Below are 21,060 nucleotides of genomic sequence, written 5' to 3'. Positions count from 1 at the left end.
AAATCCAATAATCATAAAACAAATACAAAACAGTTGCCGAACAGCTTAAAGTGGCATGATTCTGAATCTTGGGTTGGGTGAGTAAAGTTCCTTATCACTGAATTGCAGTCCTATGCATGCTTCCCTGTCAGAGTAAGCCCCACTGAATACATTGGGACTTGCTTCTGAGTAAACATGCAGAGGATTGCACTGTAAATATCTTTACATCTTTGACATTCATGCTTATATAAATATTTCTTCATACTATGTCTTGACATGTATTTGATTTCACACTATGATTGTAAATTATTATTTACAAATGATTATTTCCTCTACGTTTTAAGGGTGCCCTTCTTCCTTGGGGTGGTCATGATTCCCCTCTGTTGTTTTCACCCTGAGGGGCAGATTAGGCTGAGAGAACACTGTAAATGTTGTAGCTTATTTCCATTTAAAAATTTAATTAAAATGATTTATACGTAGGCAAGGTTTATGAATTAATGCAGATCCACATAGTACAGTACATTTAAAGCACACCCAACTTGCATTTAATGCACATGACTTCCCCCATAGAATCCTGGGAAGCGTAGTTTGCCTGAAATCCTGGAGAGCCAATGCTAGTCCATGTCATTGGTACTGAGCTAGATGGTACCAAATGGCCTGACTCAATACAAAAGAGGAAAGAGACCCAAGGGCCACAGTGACTCCAAAATTTATCTGTGTATTTTATTTACAACATTTATACACCGCTTTACGGCCATACTATCCTGAACACACCCGATCTCATCTGATCTCAGAAGCTAAGCAGGGTGAGGCATGGTTAGTACTTGGATGAGATACTGCCTGGGAATACCGGGTACCATAGGCTTAGAGGAAGGCAATGGTAAACCACCTCTGAATACCTCTTACCATCACAAATCTCTATGAATATATCCAAAAAAGATTCATAGGGTCACCATAAGTCGTAATTGACTTGAAGGCATATCAGAACAATATACAGGTTTATTGTAAAAAACCTCAAAACTGTTAGTGTTTTGCTAGTCCATGTCACCAGTACTGTGCTAGATGGTACTAAAAGGCCTGGGTCAGTATAAGGCAGATTCCTTTGTGCCTCAAAGAGGAAAGAGACCCAAGGGCCATAGTGACTCCAACACTTATTTATGTATTTTATTTACAACATTTACATAATGTTTAATGTAAAAAAACTCAAAGCGTTTTACAGAAGGAATTCAAACAATAAAATTATTGGCAAAAACAGTTAAAGACAGGTATTTAAAAACATTGAAAATAATAATACCAACAATGAGTTAAAAATGGATAAAAAGCATAATAACTTCTCCATGCTTGGGTAGGCTTTCCTAAACAAAAATGTTTTTAGCAGGTGCCAAAAAGAGTACAATGAAGGTGTCTGCCTAATGTCAATAGGCAGGGAGTTCCAAAGCGTAGGTAGTGCCACGTTAAAGGATTGATCTCTTACAAGAGCAGAAGAAGTAGTATGTGGAACCCATAACACGGAAAGCACACCTTGAAGTTGGCTTGGTAGCAAATCAGCAACCAGTGCAGACTGCAGAGCAGAAGTATTGTGTGCTAACAGGGTCTCACTCATGTCAGCAGTTGAGCCACAGAATTCTGCACTAACTGCAGCCCCCAGGTCAGGTTGTGCTGCATCAGGATTTCTGTGACCTTGGCTGACTGGCAAGATTTTTTCAGTTTTGGTTAGGAATCCTGAATGGTTGTGAGATGCTGAGTTTTCTGTCTTACTCATAGGAATTTTGTTGTAATTGGTATGGTACTGCATTTAGGAAATCATCACTGTCTTTTGTTTTTCTATTTGCATTTCATTTACCTCTGACCTTACTTCCTTACATCCATAGAAGCAACAACAGTGGTTCCATGTGGTCAGCTCAACCCCCTTAAACCCACTGATGATACACCTTGTTATTTACACGATGGTTTGTTTCTTGTCCAATAGTGGTAAAAGAGAATTCACATACTGGGAAGTGTGGCTTCAATTGCTGTTGTTCCCAATCTACTGCCTGTGGAAGTAGACCAAACCATGTGTGTTTTCTCTCTGTCAGTTATTACTCACCAGAATTGGGTTGGCTGTCAAAGTGAGTTTATAGCAGCCCACAGAGTAGGCAGGAAAGAGTAGAGAATCTTCTTACCTCTTACTCATTTCTTAAAATCTCTTTCTAAAGTGAAGGGTCAAGTGTGGAGCAGCCACATTGGGCAAGGCATTCCAGGCAGCGGGTTGCAAACCCTGCTTTGATATGAATATCGTTGCAGAGGATCCTTGGTCAAGCCTTACCAACAGCACAATCCTAACAATATCTACTCAGAAGTAAGTCCTGTTGAGTTCTATGAGGCTTAGTCCCTTAGTAAATGTGTTTTGAATTGGAGTCTTCAGGGGCATCCATCTTTACTCCTGAGTGTTCCCATCTAACATCTCCACAACACTAGGCTGTCTTCCTACAACTGTCTTCTGGTGACTAGCCTTGCCTGAAGGCACTTATACCCTGCTTACCAGAAGCAAGTAGGCTAGATTAAATGTTCCTTACACAGGCGCTCTAAGCAGGTGAGAAGGAATGATACTGTCACTTCAGCTGGACTTGGAAACACCCTCATTTAGATTTCTATCTTAATTTCCAATCAGATTTTTTTTCGTTGAAGTGGTATGCTCTAAGCAACTATGGTTGATGCTTAATGTAGCATGCTTAATGACGTCACTAGGACCTGCCCTCATGACATCACTAGGGCACACCCCTGAAATCTCCGGGTTTGGGATGCTTCTGACCTGGCAACCCTAGGGAAGAGTTGCTTTTGCACTTAGGTCCTGCTTGGGGGCTTCCCACTGGAGCATGTGTGACAACAAGATTTGATTTTGATTTGATTTGGATTCCTGCATTGAGCAGGTAGTTGGACTTGATGACCTTATAGGCCCCTTCCTATAGATTCTATGATTCTAAGATGTTTGACTAGATGGGCCATTGGCTTTAGGGCTCTTCTTATGATCTTAAGTGAAACAAGCTCTCCTTTGCTGATTGAATCTGTCTCTGCCACCTCTTGGGGAGGCATGCAATTTGTTGTAATCAACAACATTTACTCAGAGTAGACCCATGGGCCTACTCTGAGTAGAAGCTCATTGAATACAACCCAATGTCTTCTTTGTTTATAATATTTTTAAGAAACATATGCACTGTGAGAACAGGGTGTTGGGTTAGATGTCCCTTTGGCCTGTTCCAGCAGGCTCTTCTGTACTTATGAAGCATGGAAGCAAGCCAGAGGATCTGCTCATGGGAGAAGAGAGGAATCTTCCTGCCTTCTCCAATGAGGTGCTTCATGGTGTGAAAGGCGGACACTTTCATAATTGCTTCCCCTGAAAATAGGGGAGGACTGAAGAAAGCTCAGGGCCCAGAGAAGGCCAGGGATGGGAAGAGAAGGCAGTGTCATCGCTATGAGGAGCAAGTCAGGAGGTAGTGCACCTGTCATCCCCTCCCCCCACAATAGATTTTTAAAAGTCCCTCATTGCCCACCAGGGATCAGGACCGTCCAAGTATCACAATCCACCATGGGACTTCAGCAAGATGCCTGCTCAGGAAAAACAACACTGCACATGCTCAGAGTTTGCACTATGATAACCCCAACCCATTCATTAATTCAGCATGCTTCTCTGTTAATTGTAGTGCCTCAGTTGGCTACAGAGATAGCAGCGGGGAGAAGGGGAGGCTAAACTGCCTGTTCAGAGGGATCAACTGCTTTGGAGAATGTTAAATTATTATGTGCTGTGCTTATGTGTTTACTTTGTTTATTTCCTGCTGGAGGAAGGGGAAGGGATGGTTAATTTTTTGCTGTGAGTTCAAAAGAACAGATTGGCTGATGTCAGAAGATTGAGAGAAACAAGTTGGAGAGTAGAGTCTCCACTGCAGGGATCTCCAGTCTGGCACCTACAAAGGCCTCTTGGCCCTGAACTTTATTAACATTACTGAAGATAGGGCCCCTTCGTGGCTGTCTTTACTGAAGACGGGGCCCACTCCTTTCCACTTCTGGACTAACTTTAAGGGCAGTCCCACGCAGAGTGCATTGCAGGAGTCCAGATGAGAAGTCACTAGAGCATGGACTACTGAGGCCAGGCTATCCCAGGTCATGAACCTCTGTAGCTGGCAAGCCAACTTAAGCTTGGCATACACACTTCTAGCCACAGAGGCCACTTGGGACTCCAGTGACAGTTTGGAATTGAGGAATACTACCAGATTACAGACCTGTTCTTTGAGGAAGAGTGCAGGTCCTCCCACAGCAAGTCATCGACCTAACCACTCACCCGCAGCACCTCTGTCTAATTAGGATTCAGTGTCAGGTTATGGCCGCCATCCTGCCCATTACTGCTTCCAGGCACTAATCCGACACTTGCACAGCCTTCCTTGATTCAGATGGAATGGAGAAAGAGAGAGATGCAGGTCATCAATACACTGCTGACACGGCACTCCAAATCTCCAGAGGAAAACTCTCAACTGTTCCAAATGCATGTTAAATAGAACAGGAGACAGAATAGAGCTCTGCAGAACCCCACAGCCCTAAAACCACAGGATTGGTTTTTTTAAATCCCCTAGTGCTACTCTTTGGTAGCAACCCTGCAGGTAGCAGCAGAACACTGCAGTTCACTAAATCCAACTCCCAACATCCTTAGTTGTTCCAGAAGTACACCACAGACAATCAACGGAGGCTGGTCCATTAGAGTCTGCCCTCAGCCAGCCCCCACCTACCTATCTCCTTTCCACCTGCTTCATTTCTCACATATCCAGTCCAGGGAGTAGCACTGCCTGCCAGCTTCCTCCTCCTTAGTCTCAGTATTGTTCTTTGTAGAACTCAACAGGGAGGATGATGGGGGCAAAACTAGAATGAATTGGCTGTGTCTTTCATTGGCTCCAGTGCCACCTATGGCAAAAACCATGGAAAGATCAAGGAGAACCAACAGAGTCACCCTCTCCCATCTTTCTCTCCCAAAAAAGGTCATTGATCAGGGCAACTGAGTGTGGCAGAGCTAAAAGTAGGCCTGATTCCAGAATGAAATGGGCCTAGAGAATCTGCTTCCTCAAGGCACACCTCCAGGCCAACCATGAATGTGAAAAATGTGCTGAAGTGGCCTCTCCCTCCCTCAGCCACCACCACAGGGCTACCTGATGACCGTATTGCTCTGTGGAGGGGAGGACAGGTCTAGGTTTCTTGTAGTTTGTCTTGCCTGCTTTATTTTTTTAAAAAGCATGCTTGTTGCTTTAGTATTTTTATATACACTACTTTGTATATAAGAGAGTAAAGCAGCATATAAACATTTTAAATTTGTGGAATGTTCTCCCTTTATAGCTACGTCAGGAGTCAAGGGAAGATGTACCTGTAGGCTCAGGCAGAGAAGTGATTGGCCCAACACTTTCCTGTGGGTGGTCCAGAAAGGTCTGAAGTCAGCAATGGGGAAGGGAGGTGTGGTCAGCTGAGGGCAGAGTCGCTTCCAAACTCAGCCAGAAAACCATTCTTGCTGCTTTTGAAGTGATTAGTGTGCCTACAGTCTTATTTTCTAGTTGTTCCTTCTGTGTGGCTTTAATGGAGGATGCAAAACACTTTGAAGATTTAGCATTTGTCCTTTCAGTTAATTTCTATCTCTTCCTCTACTCAAAAGGGAATATTTCTGGCATGTGTTGGGTGAAAACATTAAACACTAGAAGATGTTAAAGGCACTACTGTGGAAAAGTATGTTTATTTATTAATTAACAACATGCATGTAATTACAATTATTAGGTGGCTATGTGCGGAGGAAAGGCTTTTATATATCAAGGGCCCTGGTGAGGAGGGACAATGCATCTCTGCACACAGAGATACATTGCACCCTTTAGTAGGATAATGGTCAGTGGGTGGGGTTAGCTACCCAGTGTCAAGGGTAGAAAGCAGTTTTTTGCCCTCATTGCAACATTGTCTTCAAGTGCAGTGTTTCACTTTTCCCCATGTGTGCTAACCATTGGGTGAAAGCAAAGGAGTGCACTCCTTCAGAACACATTTGGGATGGGGGCTATCCCTTGCTGGTGCACATTGCCACATTTTGTTGGATGCATTGCTATGTGCATTGCCTGCAGGAGAAAGCAGGCTCAGTGATGGTAGCCACTGAGAGTCAAACATGCTCCTATCTACATAGCCACAATCTATTCATCTGTGCATCTCCATCCAATATCATTGTAATGCCCTGGGACCATTTAGAACAGCCTTCCCCAACCTGGTATCCTCTCAATGTTTTGAACTAAAGCTGCCATCAGCCCCAGACAGCATGGTCAATGTACAGAGATGATGGGAGTTACTCTAAAATCTGGTCGGATCAGCTTGAGTGCATTTTTTTAAAAAAGCTGAACAACATGGCATCCTGCAGATGTTGTTGTAGTACAAGTCCCATCAGCTCCAGTCAGTATGGCCAATGTTCAGGATGATGGGAGTACTTCAGCAATGTATTGGCTACCCCTGTGTTAACATATCAATCAAGTCAAGATGGAATAAAGAGGTCCTTCATGAGATGTCACAGATTTTTGCTGTACTGAATGGCCGCACACCTTCTTCCTAATGTAATTTTTTAAAATTGTTCTCATCTATATAACCAGGTTATGAAACTACTTTCCCATTACTGCACCATTTTATTTCATTTAAAAAACAACAACCACTGAAGGAAAAACAGTGGTTTTTGTTTATCATGAGAATGGATTCCAGTGCCATTAAAAAAAGCATCCTGGTGGTGTGCTCTTGCTTTCACTTTAATGAACTATTCCCAAGAAAGAATCTGGGGACTGTAGGAAACAGAGGAGAAGGAATTAAAATCCTGAGCAGCTCATTTGTTGACTTAATGGTTGTTGATCAGCAGTGCTGATGTTCTTGAAGACTGGGAAGGCATTGCAGGCGCTAACATGCAAGTGACAATTCAAATTAAGGAAAGATCAGTCTGCGTCTGGGTTATGTTGATGGATGGAGCAATCTGCAGACCATCACAAGCATAATGATTATGGCTTAAGGAAATTACACCCTTCATTATCATTTGCATAAATTAGCCTGCTGATTTCTCTGCAGTCCACCATATATACTCTGTCTCTAATTTTATGTTAATATCTAATCAGATTATGAAATGAGAGGGGGGAGGCGCTGAATAGATTCAATCGTAGGGCAGTGTAGCCAAAAATCTAAAATTGCTAACTCTGAATGTCACACATAAGTTTACTTTCCCTCCTACATGTTTAGTAAGAGTGCACTTCAGAGGCAATTAAGACTAATTGAGGTTAGGGGTTACAAAAATTAATCACTTCATTACTTTTCTTAAGAGTTCCCTGTCTGTGGTTTAGGCAGCCCTGTTCTACTTGTTTCCATTACAGTTCATTCCACACATTATTGTACATAATTTGTTATGACAGTGTTTCTTGTACAGACACTCATACATTGAGAATAGTTGTATCAATTTGTGCCAACTGGCAGTAGGGCTCCCCATGAGATCTAAACAGAAAATATAGGGATGGGTGAGAATTTCAATTCAGTTTGCATTTCAAGCAGAATTTATCAAATTTGTGCTTTCCGAATCAGTATGAGAACCGAAACACAGCTGTCCTTAGAAATTCGCATTTATTAGAATTTGGGGATGCAATTCACTAACTAAACAATATTCACAAAAACATATAAAGTGTGCATAAAACTGAATATATGAAAATAATATGCAAAAATGCATTAGATGATAAGAAATGGCTTGCAAAAATGTGTGCCTTTGTCAAAACTGCCTAGAAAAATGTGTTAATTAGGAGAAATTCACACTAAAATAGTGGAGAATTTTCATGAGGTTTTTTAAAAATTGCAAATTTGGGGGGAGAACTGAATTTAAGACTGGAAAAATTAGAAACTGAAAGAACAAAAACTGACAGCTCTTTCCATCCCTAAAGATATAGCAGTAAATCTACTATCCTGTAACAAAACAATATATCTTACAGTCCAAAGTCTATGCTGGAAATAAGTTCCACTGAGTTACATGTGACTTGTTGTTAAGTAAGTGGACTCAGGATTGCAGTCCTACAGTGCAATCCTATGCATGCCTACTCAAGAGAAAAAATCCTTTTCAGTGGAAGTTTTTCCAAGGTAGGTATGTATAGGACTGGAATCAGCATACTTGTCAAGTGGATTTTACATATTACATTCTCTGAATAAGGCTTAATCCTCCTACACTTGTAAAAAAAATATGCTATACTAACCTGCAGATTAGTCCTTTTTAAATAAAAAGTAGGAAAAAATTAAGGTAAAAATGTGAAATTATTTGTGTTATTGTTTATAGCAAAGGAATACAACTATACAAGTTATTTGAAGGCCTACCTAGAGCCGAAATGAACCTGCCCATGTCCTAAGATGGGCCTCAAAAGATCTGCCTATGGGCCCATCAGTATACTAAGGCTGATCAGATTGGTGAATACCAGGGAAAGAGCCTTTTCAGTGATCAACGCACAGTTGTAGAATTCCCTCTCCCAAGAACTTTGCTTGGTTCCCTCTTTTGTAGCCTTGAAAAGAATTTAAAGACTTCTTTCGTCTACCAAGCTTTGCACATATTTTATTACTGACTTCCCCCATATATGATTTGATTCTGTTTTTATTAATATTTGTTTTTAATATTTTTATTTTAGGCCACTTAGTGAGGACTTTCCCTAAAAACCAGGGTAGAATTAATAACAGCGGCAACAACAACAAAAACAGAAATAATGATACAGAAAATGCATCTGGGATCAGCAATGACCCCTGGTATTGATTCCTATGAGGTTTCACAAATCCTTGATACTTTAGTCATGTATTTTAAATAAAAAATCTCCAGGAAGTATGAATAAAAAAACACTGAATAGTTACCACCTCTTCATGCTACATCCACATAAAGTAGTGTTCTCTTATTATAGGAATGTTGTTAAATGTATTAACTTAGATTTCTGCACTGAGCAGGGGGTTGGACTTGATGGCCTTATAGGCCCCTTCCAACACTACACCATTCCAATGAAATCCTCAGTTTAACACTCCCCACCCCCCTGTCCCTCTCCTCCCTCCCTCCCCCTCTCCCTCCCCCCCTCTTTCTCTCTCTCACACACACACAATGTGATGGTTATAAGTGGGTATGTTGAAACTGCAGATCAACCCCTTTGTTATTGTTGTTGTTTATTTCTAGCCTGCCTTTCGGCCAAAAGGCCCTCAAGGCGGCTTACAAAAAAACACAAATATAAAAATACATCAATACATCAATAAAATACATCAATACATCAAAATACTTCAAAATACATCAATAAAACATTACAATTTACAATTTACAGTAGTCAATACATAAATAAATAAATGTGGGTGAGAAGAAGGATGAGCACAGGATAAGTCCAAACAATACTTCTGAGAAAGACATGCATAGAACTGTGCTGTTAGTTTCAGCAGGTATCAAAGAGTGATGAATGTCTCATGCTAGAATGACTGAGTCCAGCAAAACAGCCTAAATCTACATTTTCGGAGTTTTAAAATATTGAGGAAACTTGTACCTGGGTACTTGTGATGAAGATAGTCCACATCTGTGATAAAGCTATTATATTGCAAGAGAAACCCAACTCCTGCTAGCAGCATAGCAAAATAAATCCCATGGTAGCGATCCTGGGGTTCAGGGTCTTCACAGACTGGCTCCATGAAAGTGAGGACTCCTTTGGCCTGACACCCTTTATCCTGGAGCTCTCTTCTTCCAGCTGGTAACTGTCAAAGCTGAAGCTCATCACCACATTCCCCTATGGAGTCACCACAGGGCTGATGTCTTTGAAGTGGTCTCCCACTGCAGAGCCCATGGCTGCTGATCTCGAGCCGCCCGGGCAGAGTGGCCGCTCGCCTGCCGCGCGCCCCGCTCAACGCCAACGCCGCCTCTGCCGCTCCCGCTGCGGCTGCTCCTCCGGCTGGCCGGGCGCGCCTCCTACCTCGCCGGGCGCCTCCCCATCGTCCTTCCGCCGCCGCCGCCTTTACTGAGTTATTAAGAATTGACATATTTTATACCCTTTAGATTTTACATAATTTATACCCCTTAGAAGTCCGTTATGATATGGTCCTAAAATACTAGAGGATTCATTTTTAACGCTCCCTCCCTTCAGAGAGAGAGAGACAGAGAGAGAGAGAGCTACTTTCATTTAAATTTGAAATAGTATAGCACTATTTGTTCATATGTCTTGAGGTATGGAAAGCTGCTGACATTGTAATAACATTCTACAATGTTAAGAGTTCTCAGCCATTCACTTTGATAAATTAGGTGGTTACCCAGCTATACTTACATAAGTTTTCAATTGAGAAGTCATCATCCCAGCCCCAGGTTTTTCAGAAAATGACACAGTATGCAACTGTTTTTCTTTCCTTTAGCAAAAGAAGAATATCATATTAGCATGCCCTAACTAATATAATGACAACTCCCTGGTAACTTCATAAATTCTTGTGAAGGCATCATAAATTTAACTATGAAATGAAGAAGTAGATTGCAACACGCTAACTGAATTTTTTTTAAAAAAACTCCTCTTTTCAGATAGACACAGAGATTAATGTCCACAGATTTCTCTAGAAATCAGCGATATAACAAGGCAACTGAAAGTGAATAAATGAGGTAGTTAAAATTAAAATAGGCAATATGCTGTTAGCAACAGTTCTTTTGCTAAATGAAGTATTCAAATACTTTTGTGATAGAATTAGAAATGAAGAATCAATTACATTCTAGGTATACTTAAGCTGTAGTTTGGACCTCTAGATGACCTATTTACTGAGCATTCACTTTGTTTGTACAAAGCTTACTTGGTTAGACCAGGAGCACTTCAAGACTGTCATTATTTTGGTGTGGTATTCAGTCACATGCCAGCAAATTCAGCCTGCACAATTAAAACTGATTAAAAATATATCTTAATTTCACATATACACTCATTGGGTTTGAACTGGTGGTGACAGACCAGGAATGAGACCTTGGGGTTGTAGTGGTTAGCTTGATGAAGATGATTGATTGTTTGTTTATTTAATTAATTTGTATACTGCTTCATACTTGAAAAAAGCCTCTAAGCGGTTTACAGTGTTGATAAAAAAAATCAAACCAAATCACACATTTAAAACAATATCACAAATTTAAGACAATACAAAACATTTCTTTTAAAAAAATCTTAAACATTAGTATAACCTAAAATAACTAACATAATAAATCATAATCACTACTGATTGAAGTACAAATATACCCGGAAGACAAAACAACCCCACCCACCAAACACACAAGTGTGTACAAGTAGCAGCATCACTCCCACATCTGCTGCTACCACCACAAATTATGCTTTCACCAAAAGGTGGGGCAACACTACACACTCCCTACCCCTGGAGCTCCCTCCTCTCACCAGGGAGCACCCACAATAATTCCACCCCCACACAACACCCATGACAACAGGTAGTAGCACCATCCTTGAGGATAGTGCACAAAGTGATCTGCAGCAGCACAAGTTGTATGTCCATGGACAGGGATTTGAAGATGCATCATGTTGAAACCAGTGACTATACTTTTCTTCCCCACCAGTAAGCTGGCACACTCCATTAATGCCTTATAGGCCAAAATCTTGTGCTCAGGCTGCTCACCCCCGACTGAGAGCCACAGGACGAGAGCCCTTGTGCTCTTGCCCTTAGGCTTGTGCCAAGGGCTTACGTCCTTCCAGGCACAAGTTTAAATAGGTACCTGGAAAGAGGGCAAAACACAGCCTTCAGTTAGGGTCCCAGCTGCACCTCTTTTCACTAACACACACACTACCAGCCCCACCCAAGGTGTCAACCCAGTGTGCAGCAGCTGTGAAAAGCAAATTCCATATTAGGGATCATTAGGAAATGTATTAGGGATCATTTGGAAATGAAAATAAAGCTGCCAGTATGTTAATCCATGGTGCTGCCACATTTGGAATATTGTGAAAGGTTCTGGTCATTTCACCTCAAAAAGTATATTGTGGAGTTGGAAATAGTTCAGAAAGGGGCAACCAAGATGATCAACAGGATGGAGCAACTCCTTATGAGGAAAGGTTTCAGCATGGCTTTTAGTTTAGAGAAAAGGTGAGTAAGAGGTGACAGAGGTATATAAAATTAGGTGTGGCATGGAGAAAGTGGATAGAGAAAAGTTTTTCTCCCTCACTCATAACACTAGAACTCATGGGCATGCAATGAAGCTGAATGTTGGAAGATTCAGGACAGGCAAAAGAAAGCACTTCTTCACACCCCACATAGTTAAATTATGGAATTTGCTCCCACAAGAGGCAGTGATGGCCACCAACTTGGATGGCTTTAAAAGAAGATTAGACAAATTCATGAAGGATAAGGCTATCAATGGCTACAAGCCCTGATGGCTGTGCTCTGCCACCATAGTCAGATGCAGCATGATTCTGAAAACCAGTTGCCTGAAGCCTCAGGAGGGGAGAGTGCTCTTGCACTTAGGTCCTGCTTGTGGGCTTCCTATGGGCATCTGGTTGGCTGTGAAAACAGGATGCTGGACTAGATGGGCCATTGGCCTGATCTAGCAGGCTCTTCTTAAGTTCTTGCAAGAGAAACCTGCTTCTCTCAAAGGCTAGACTTTTTGCAATAAGGAAAGTGATGGGAAAATTCACTGGAAAGTGTGGGATAACACTTGCTTGACACATTGTTATCTGATTTCCTCATAAAATCAGGCTGAATGCTCATTAAACAGGTCATCTAGAAGCAACATGTGTTTGGCCTTTATTGAACATTTGTTTTGATTTGTTTGCAGGGCAGTTATATGACAATGAGCATTCATTCTGAATTCATCCTGATTTGCTTGCATGGTAATTATATATCTTCCCATTAATCAGTTGTTCATCCTAATGTTTTCTATACATTTCCCTATCATTTCCTGCTTGGGTGCAGAACATAAAAGCAGAGCAATGTTGTTTGCCTCCTGTTTTGTAATTACATTACATTTAGCATTGATTGTACACCGCCCAGAGAGCTTGCTACGGGCGGTATAGAAATCAAATAAAATAAATAAAATAAATAAATAGCATCAGCTCTTGAGACACTTCAAAGATCATTAAAACAGGATTAACTGCACAACTCAAGCCTAAAGCAGATGCAACTGGCTCCACTTATACGTTTCATGGTACAGCTTTATCCCCTGAAATAGTTATTGCTGGGGTAGGGGGTCACCCACTGTAGAAGATGGATCAATGAGGTCCCATTGCTAGCGTTATTGTAGAGTTTGCAGACACTGTAAACTCTATCCATCTGGAAGATTCTTGCTGATTTCTCTCAAGTTGTCTACAGCATCTGATTGGCATACTTTTTTGCCATGTGGCACTCAAGCAAAATACAGATTGGCTGGTTGTGCAATAAAAATCACATCTCTACGTAAGGGATACCAAATGAAAAGGAAGACAGTGTACCTATATCTTCAATAGTTATATAGACCAGGGGAATTTCAGCTGGTGCAGCTGTTCACGTCATAATGCTGCAGGAATGAGAAAAACCTTTACCTATTAAAATCCCCTCAGTTACACAACCATTCGCAGTACAGGAATTTTGTGCTCTTTTTTGCATCTGGGATTGTGGCATTTCATATCGTTCACATAATTTAGTGCATAACCACACTTCAAAGAATGCCAGGACCTGGTACTGCATAGATTATGCTACTGTTTTAATACTCCCAATTATGCACTTTGAGCACCATTGCTAATATGTGGTAACTGACAATGAACATCCACAAAGTTTAGTCCTCTGGGTGAACTGGTTCATGCACATTCAGATTAATTCATTCACTTAATGGGGACAGCATCTCCTCACAAATGAAGGACACTTGCTCAGAGCTTCTCTATTCTGTTAAAGTGTATGGGACAGCCCTCAGCAGTAGGAAAGCAAATCTTCAGTTATTACACAAGACCATGATGAGAGGTTCAGGCATCCCAAAGGGTGCTAGATGAGCATATGAACTTGCAAAAATGTTTATGACCTTAGGAAATTAGCAGTGCTAATGGAAATTTGAACATGTAAGCACTCTGTCAATTAGGGAATGAGTTGGGGACCTGTCCCCAATCTCACTCTTTGTGAAGAGCCATCGGAAGCCCATGTTCATTAAAATGCTTCTAGCAGCTTTTCCGCACTATAAAGCAACACAGCTGTTTGTTGCTGCTCTAAAAATGAACACGGTTTTTTTTCTTTATTACTTCTGGGTGATATTTCATTGAGTACTATAAATCCTTTCAGGAAATGGAAAGATCACTAAGCCAATGTTTCTCTACCTGTAGCAGAATAAATGAATGAGATGGGTCCAAACCATCAATCCAGAAACAGTAAACCACAAAGTAAGGCCTTTGTAGCAACAGCATGGAATAGGATTGGAGAACCTGTGGACCTCTAGATGTTGCTCGACTAAAACTGTCATCAACCTTGACTATTGGCCATGCTAGCTGAAGCTGACAGGAGTTTGAGCCCAACATCTGAAGGACCACAGATTCCCCCCCCAGTGTAGTAGTAGTAATAGAAGTAGTAATAGAAGAAGAAGAAGAAGAAGAAGAAGAAGAAGAAGAAGAAGAAGAAGAAGAAGTTGGACTCTGGAGCCAGGCAGGGGACATAGAATCATAGAGTTGGAAGGGGCCTATAAGGCCATCAATTCCAACCCCCTGTGCAAAGCAGGAATCCAAATTAAAGCATACCCAACAGGTGGCTGTCCAGTTGCCTCTTGAATGCCTCCAGTGTTGCTTGAAGGAGAGGGCTGAAGAAAACCCAAAGAGCTGAAATCACTGGCAGAAGAAAACCTGTGGGGAAGAAGAGAATTCCCAGGAGACAGCTTTTGAGGGAACTCAGAAGCCAAAGGTTAGCATGAACTTCTGAGTTCTTGAGGGAGCAGCCGATTCCTTGACCAGAGGGAGAACTTTGGCAGGGTAGTAGCTTCAGCATCTCTAGAATTTAGTCCCCAGAGTTATGATTGGTGAGAAGTAAGTGGGGTGGAGTGACATAGGATGATGGGCAAATAAATAGTGTAGTGGCAAATTCAGAAGTGCAGGGTCCTTTCATGATAGTCACACCATGCCCCCTCACAGTCATGCTCCCACATAGCCACATCCCCTTCTAAGATAATACAACCTTCCAGGATTATACAACAAAATGAGCTTTCAGTCTCTTGCTTTGCTTGGAGTACTTTCCCTTACTGATGCACTGCAATGATCAATGCAGATCTCCATGTGTTGCCTTTCAGCTAAATCTACTATCTTCTGTGCACATACATGAGCAAATGTACTAAGATGGTTAAGGAACTTTCTTTGCTGAGTTTCCCTTCTTGGTTGCCATACTAAGACTCAGAGTGACCGCATTTGGACAGAGCTTATGAGTTTTAGGAAGAAACTTAAGCATGAAAATTCCTCGTCCTAGCCTCTGGTGTTGGCAGCATCTCTCTTTCTCTCTGGCATATTCATTTGCATTTCACCTTACCATACATGACACACACATATATATATACAACATCATTAAAAGCGGAACACCATCAGTCTCCCTCCCTCACACTTTCTCTCCTCATCCTCCCTTACTACTCCAGGCTTTGCTTTTGTTTTGTTTTTTCTTTTCTTTTTCTGTGCTGCTGGGTTGAGAATAAGATCTTTGTTAACAAACAATCAAACTGGAGTCTGTGCAGCAGAGAGAGAGAGAGACCCCTTCAAGCCCAAGTGGTCCCCTCCCCTGTCTCCTTTTCTACTTTCCCTTCCTAGCTTGCTCTCCATCATCATCTCCACACTCCTCAGTCCTTCCCGTGCATGCCTTCTCCCACAAAAACAGACATCCATAGGACCCAATTGGCATGAAAGGGGAGTGTGTTGGCTACTGAGAAGTCTTCTCAGTAGCTGACTTTCCTCCTTTCACTCTCGGCTCCAATCAGCAGGAAAGGATGTTGGAGACATAGGGACTCTGCTCCACAAAAATGTAAAGGGTCTAAGACCCCTCAGGACTCTGGATGACTACACCCCTATTGGCAATTGGTTTTGAATAGGGGGAGGAACTGAACCTCTGAAAGCCGTCCTTTTAAAGCCATAGTAAGCTGGTATAGTAAACATTATACTTTCAAGCAACAGTAATCTGTTATAGTATAAATCCTAATTTAAAGCAACAGTAGCCAAATTACCCTACTTTATATCAAAATAACCTTTAAAGCTAAAGAAACCATTTGTTTTTATTGCTGTTTAAAAATAAAATACGTAGTACTTTGTTTTGTTTACTTTTAAAAAAGTGTCTGAACTGTTTTGTACCACACTTAGACAGCTACTGGTAGGTGACTTGAGCTTTAGAATTAAATAGAAATTCATATACATGGTGGAAGCAGGGGGAAAGGTTGATTGATAAATAAATAAACAATAGTAGAGGTTTAAAACAAACATCCACAATTGGTAGTAGTATTGGTGGGATATTAAAATGAATCCTCCATATTGGGATAATAATAGGAGTAATCCTCCTCAACCACAAAAGCCTCTGGACCTATTTGCCTGTAATTTAGCTTACTTTATCTACTATGGAGGGACTACCATGCCTGCAAATTTCATTAACATCTGTCAAAAGGGAAACAACATAATAGCCATTTTTAGTTCCCAATAATGAATGTGAAGAGGGAAAACAAAGCAGACCCGAATGAGTCAAATCAGACAAACCATGAAGCACCTCAGAATGAGGTGAACTGTTTTACAAAGTGCTGAATCCAGATCTAAACCAAATCTTGTGGCCAGTGCACATCCCTAGTTACTGAGAGAATGACTTGCTCCACCTGCTCATTGATGGACCATAGCTTCACGTGGGAACAGCCATTTCAGGGTGGAGAGAATTATATTGTCCTCTCTAAGACCATTATATCTCAAGCTGCTATGTGAAGATGAGTGACAGTTCAAAAAAGGAAAAGACCATTAGAAAATGTTTTTAAAAGCTCTCATTGTGCCATTTTCTCTGACCTTGAAGGCACAGCAGACTGCAGTTTTGTCAAGGTGATCCTTCTAGGTGAATCAATCTGGGTTTCAGGCAGAGGGTGTTTTTTTACCCCAGACAATATTCTCCAGAGTAAAGATAATGAGGAGTCTCAGCATGATGTGTACCTGTCACCTTGGCCTGTTGATGTGAAAAACTGATGCTTCCAACAGGAAATGATTTAAACTCATAATTATCTTATGCATTAAATTCAATCAAGGAAAGGACTGCTTAGATAAATGCAGTTATTTATGGGAGAAGTAGGAAGACTGTTTATGCCATCTTGTCTTCATCAGTTTCTTTGTGCAGCAATTTTCCCCCTGAGCCTGAAAAAATAATATTAAAGAAAACCTTTTAAGGATGTGCTGTTTTGTTGGGAAATAAGCAATAAATCACTGGGTGCATTCGTGACTCTGTATCATTTACTAAAAATGGAAGAAATTTAATTTACTGCTTGAGTTGTCTCTCATCAACTTGAACTTAACTTGCAGAGAGATATTTAGGGAAAAGTAGAAAGAAGATATATTTCAGCAACAACAATCCAAACCCCCTTTCTGCCAGGCTGTGGGGGGCGGGAGGTGCTAGGAGAAAGTGAACTGCCACCCAGTGCTTCCAGTGCCCTCTGCCCAGCAAGTGACATCAGCATCACTCCACTGGTGCAGACTTTCAAATGGGTGGGTAGAAGGACCACTAGTGGTGTTGCTGTGGTAGCAGTCTACAGAAAGTAGGGAGATTTTGTAAAATTGGAGTGATTAACTGAAATCTGAGATCTCGATAGAATAGGCAATGAAGTAGCACATGTTCTACTGTTTCTACTACTCCACCACTGCATGGGCAAAGTCTCTCCTTAAGGGATTTTTTTATATCTGCCCTCCAAAAGTGCCGAGGGCAAGATGTTGAACCTCGCCCATGTAAAGGCTCTTCAAGATTTAGGTACAGACAGCATGTTTAAATAGGAAGCAGGTATAAATGGCCTTGGATTATATCTATATTTAGTAATTAACATCAGATGGCCTTGAAGATCAACATCCCGGATCCGTTGAAGGATGCTCTCTTTAGCTTTTACATGTCCCATTTTAAGGATCACGGGTAGGGAAAATCCTTGGCTTAATATTTTGGCTTTTATCATCTTTTTCCATTTGGACTGGAAAGTATCTGATAAAATACATGGGGCCAGGCCCACAGGGGCAAAGATATTTTTTAGCCATGATTTAATTCTGCAACTCCAGATATGAGATTCTATAGTAGGAAGCCCTACCTCCAAACGGAGAATAAAGCTAGGGACACAATGAGGGACAGCCAATACCGAACGAAGAAAACTATTTTGGACTGTTTCGAAAGGGAAATACTTATCGTAGGTGCTAGCTTGTGCCCCATACAGCAGCTGGGGGATGATTTTTGTCATGAATACTTGTATGACTGTGGGAGAGTATTGACCTCCTCTATTAACATAGAAGGAGAGAAGCGCCTTCGTAGTTCTTTGAGCGTTAGCCACAGCTGCCTTTACTTGGGGGCCCCAGGCTCCCTTTGAATGAAAAATCAATCCCAAGTATCTAAAGGATCCTACTTGGTCAATTGGGTGCTTGTTGATCCGCCATCAATGTTTTGGTCTTTTGTTGGAAAAGACCAAAACTTTTGTCTTATCATAGTTAATTGACAAGGATTCGGTGCTACAATAGTTTGCAAGTGCTATCAGTAAGTGCCTTAGGCCAATACATGAGCGCAATAACAGGGCTATGTCATTGGCATACATAAGAATGTACAGGGACCTCTCAGCTAGTCTAGGAGGATGGGAATGAACTTGCTGCAAACTCTCAACTAGAGAATTAATATAGAGGTTAAACAGGAGAGGGGCCAAGATACATCCCTGCTTAACCCCTTTATGGGTGGGGATGGGCCTAGTTAGATGTCCTACGTTGTTACATCCGACTTGTAAACAAGTGTTCGCATATAAGCCACGTATTAAACATAATAGGCGCTTAGCAATATTCGTAATCGCTAATTTCTCTCATAGCCTTTCCCTGAAAATTGAATCAAAAGCTGTCCTGAAATCAATAAAAGCCAAGTATAGGGCTCCTCCAGAGTAGGCGGTATATTTATTCACCAGATGCTGTAGAACTAAAGCATGATCTACAGTGGATCGTTCGGCTCTAAACCCAGCCTGTTCATCTGCTACGATATTCTCTTGTTCAGACCAGTCTTTTAATTTTTCATATAGGTGACTAGTGTATAATTTACTAACAGTGTTAAGAAGGCTAATCGGTCTGTAATTAGAGGGGTCATATCTAAGACCTTTCTTGTATATGGGAACTATGATCACAAGGCCCCAATCTTGAGAGATTTGAATACAATGATCTATCTTCATAAACAGAGCTGGTTATATCGGGGCCCACCAGTCTACGTTTGATTTAAAAGCCTCAGCCGGTATGTTGTCCGCACCTGGGGCTTTATTCAATTTCATTTTGGCTATGAGATTAGAAATTTCCATAGCAGATACTGGTGGCCAATCCGGTAAATCGTTCGTAGCCAATTCAGGCGGCGATTAGGAACTCTGATCTCTTGCATAAATTTTTGCAAAATACTTCTCCCAGGTATTGGCTGTAATGTACCAGTCTGGATTGGAGGGGACTTTTGGCCATCCCTGTGCAACCATCCTCCAAAACGAGGAATCCTTTAATCTAGAGGCTTTTAGCAAGCGTTGCCAATTATCTTTTAATGCCAGTTTCTTTTTCCGGGCGATTAAGTGTTTATACCATTTCTTTGATTCAAGATATTCTAAAAGTAGGACTCGTGAATTATTGGATTTATAGGCCTTATATGCTGCTGCTAGTTGTTGTTTTTTCCCTACACATTCTTTATCAAACCACGGTTTAGATTTAAAAACTGTTTGGTGTTTTACTTTTAGGTTTAGAGAGCAGAACATTTTGTAGAGCTATAGTCAGCTGTTGGAGGGGCCAAAAAGCCATTGTTGCTGTGGTCGCAGTAAGTATAAGTTTTCAGAGAGAGAGGCACTGCCTGGAGTTTAATATAACTTTTAGAACTTTTTCTATTCTGGGGAGCCATTTAATACGAGATGGCTGTATTTCCAGATCTGCTTCTATAATTGGTTCTTGATCTGCATACATAATTTGGTTACCACAATCCTGATAAAGAACCAAAGGAAAATGGTCACTTTCTGGGCGGTCAACAACTGAACATGTGGACACCGCCCGGTACAATTCCTGACTTCTAGTAGATATAGTTTGGATTGTGCTGTTGGTAAACCTTGACTAGGGTTCCTCTACAAAGACATCCATATCCAAGCAGGGTTGGCAACCCCCTGCCTGGAATGCCCTGCCCTTATCTTTTAATGTGGCTGCTCCAAACTTTTTTTACAGATTTGACCCTTCACTTCAGAAAGAGGTCTGAGAAATGAGTAAGAGTAAGAAGTATCTTTTAAAATCGTTCTTTTCAATTCACTCTTGAATGTACATCATACCTAGGGCAGATCCACACCATTCATTTAAAGCACATTCAACACCCATTTGAAGCACATGAATCCCACCACAGAATCATGGGATCTGCAGTTTGTTAAGAGTGGTGAGAACTATAACTGTGAGGGGGAAACGACACTTCCCAGGATTCTTTAGGGGACATTGTGCACTTCAAATGCGAGTTGGATGTGCTTTTAACATATTGTGTGAATCCACTTAATAAATTTTGCCTGCATGTAAATTGTTTTAATTTTTCAAAATGGAAATGAGCTATAAACTGTAGTGGGTGACCATGGGCTACTCACCACCTCTCAGCCTATCTGCCCCTCGGGATGAAAACAATGGAGAACCATGACCACCCCAAGGCATACTTAAAATGTAAAGGAAGTATTGTACAACCATAGCGTGAAATCGGATACTCATTGGGACACAGTATGACAAAATATTTATATAAGCATGACTATCAAATATGTTTATTATTTATACAATGTGTAAAGATATTTATAGTGCAGTCCTATGTTTGTTTACTCAGAAGCAAGTCCTAATTTATTCAATGGGGCTTACTTAACCAGGGAAAACTATACCCTGAAGTGATAAGGAACTTGTTCTT

At 41.2% G+C, this 21,060-nt stretch overlaps 1 pseudogene; it reads left to right on the top strand.

The window, feature by feature from the left end:
- The first annotated feature begins 725 nt into the window (after window positions 1-725).
- On the top strand, window positions 726-844 carry LOC133364653 (5S ribosomal RNA; annotated as a pseudogene).
- Window positions 845-21,060: the final 20,216 nt, after the last annotated feature.

Source organism: Rhineura floridana, chromosome 9 (genome assembly GCF_030035675.1).
Source record: "Rhineura floridana isolate rRhiFlo1 chromosome 9, rRhiFlo1.hap2, whole genome shotgun sequence".
In the NCBI taxonomy this organism is placed as follows: Eukaryota; Metazoa; Chordata; class Lepidosauria; order Squamata; family Rhineuridae; genus Rhineura; species Rhineura floridana.
Note: the sequence above shows the minus strand (reverse complement) of the source record. Positions and strands in the feature narration are given on the sequence as shown.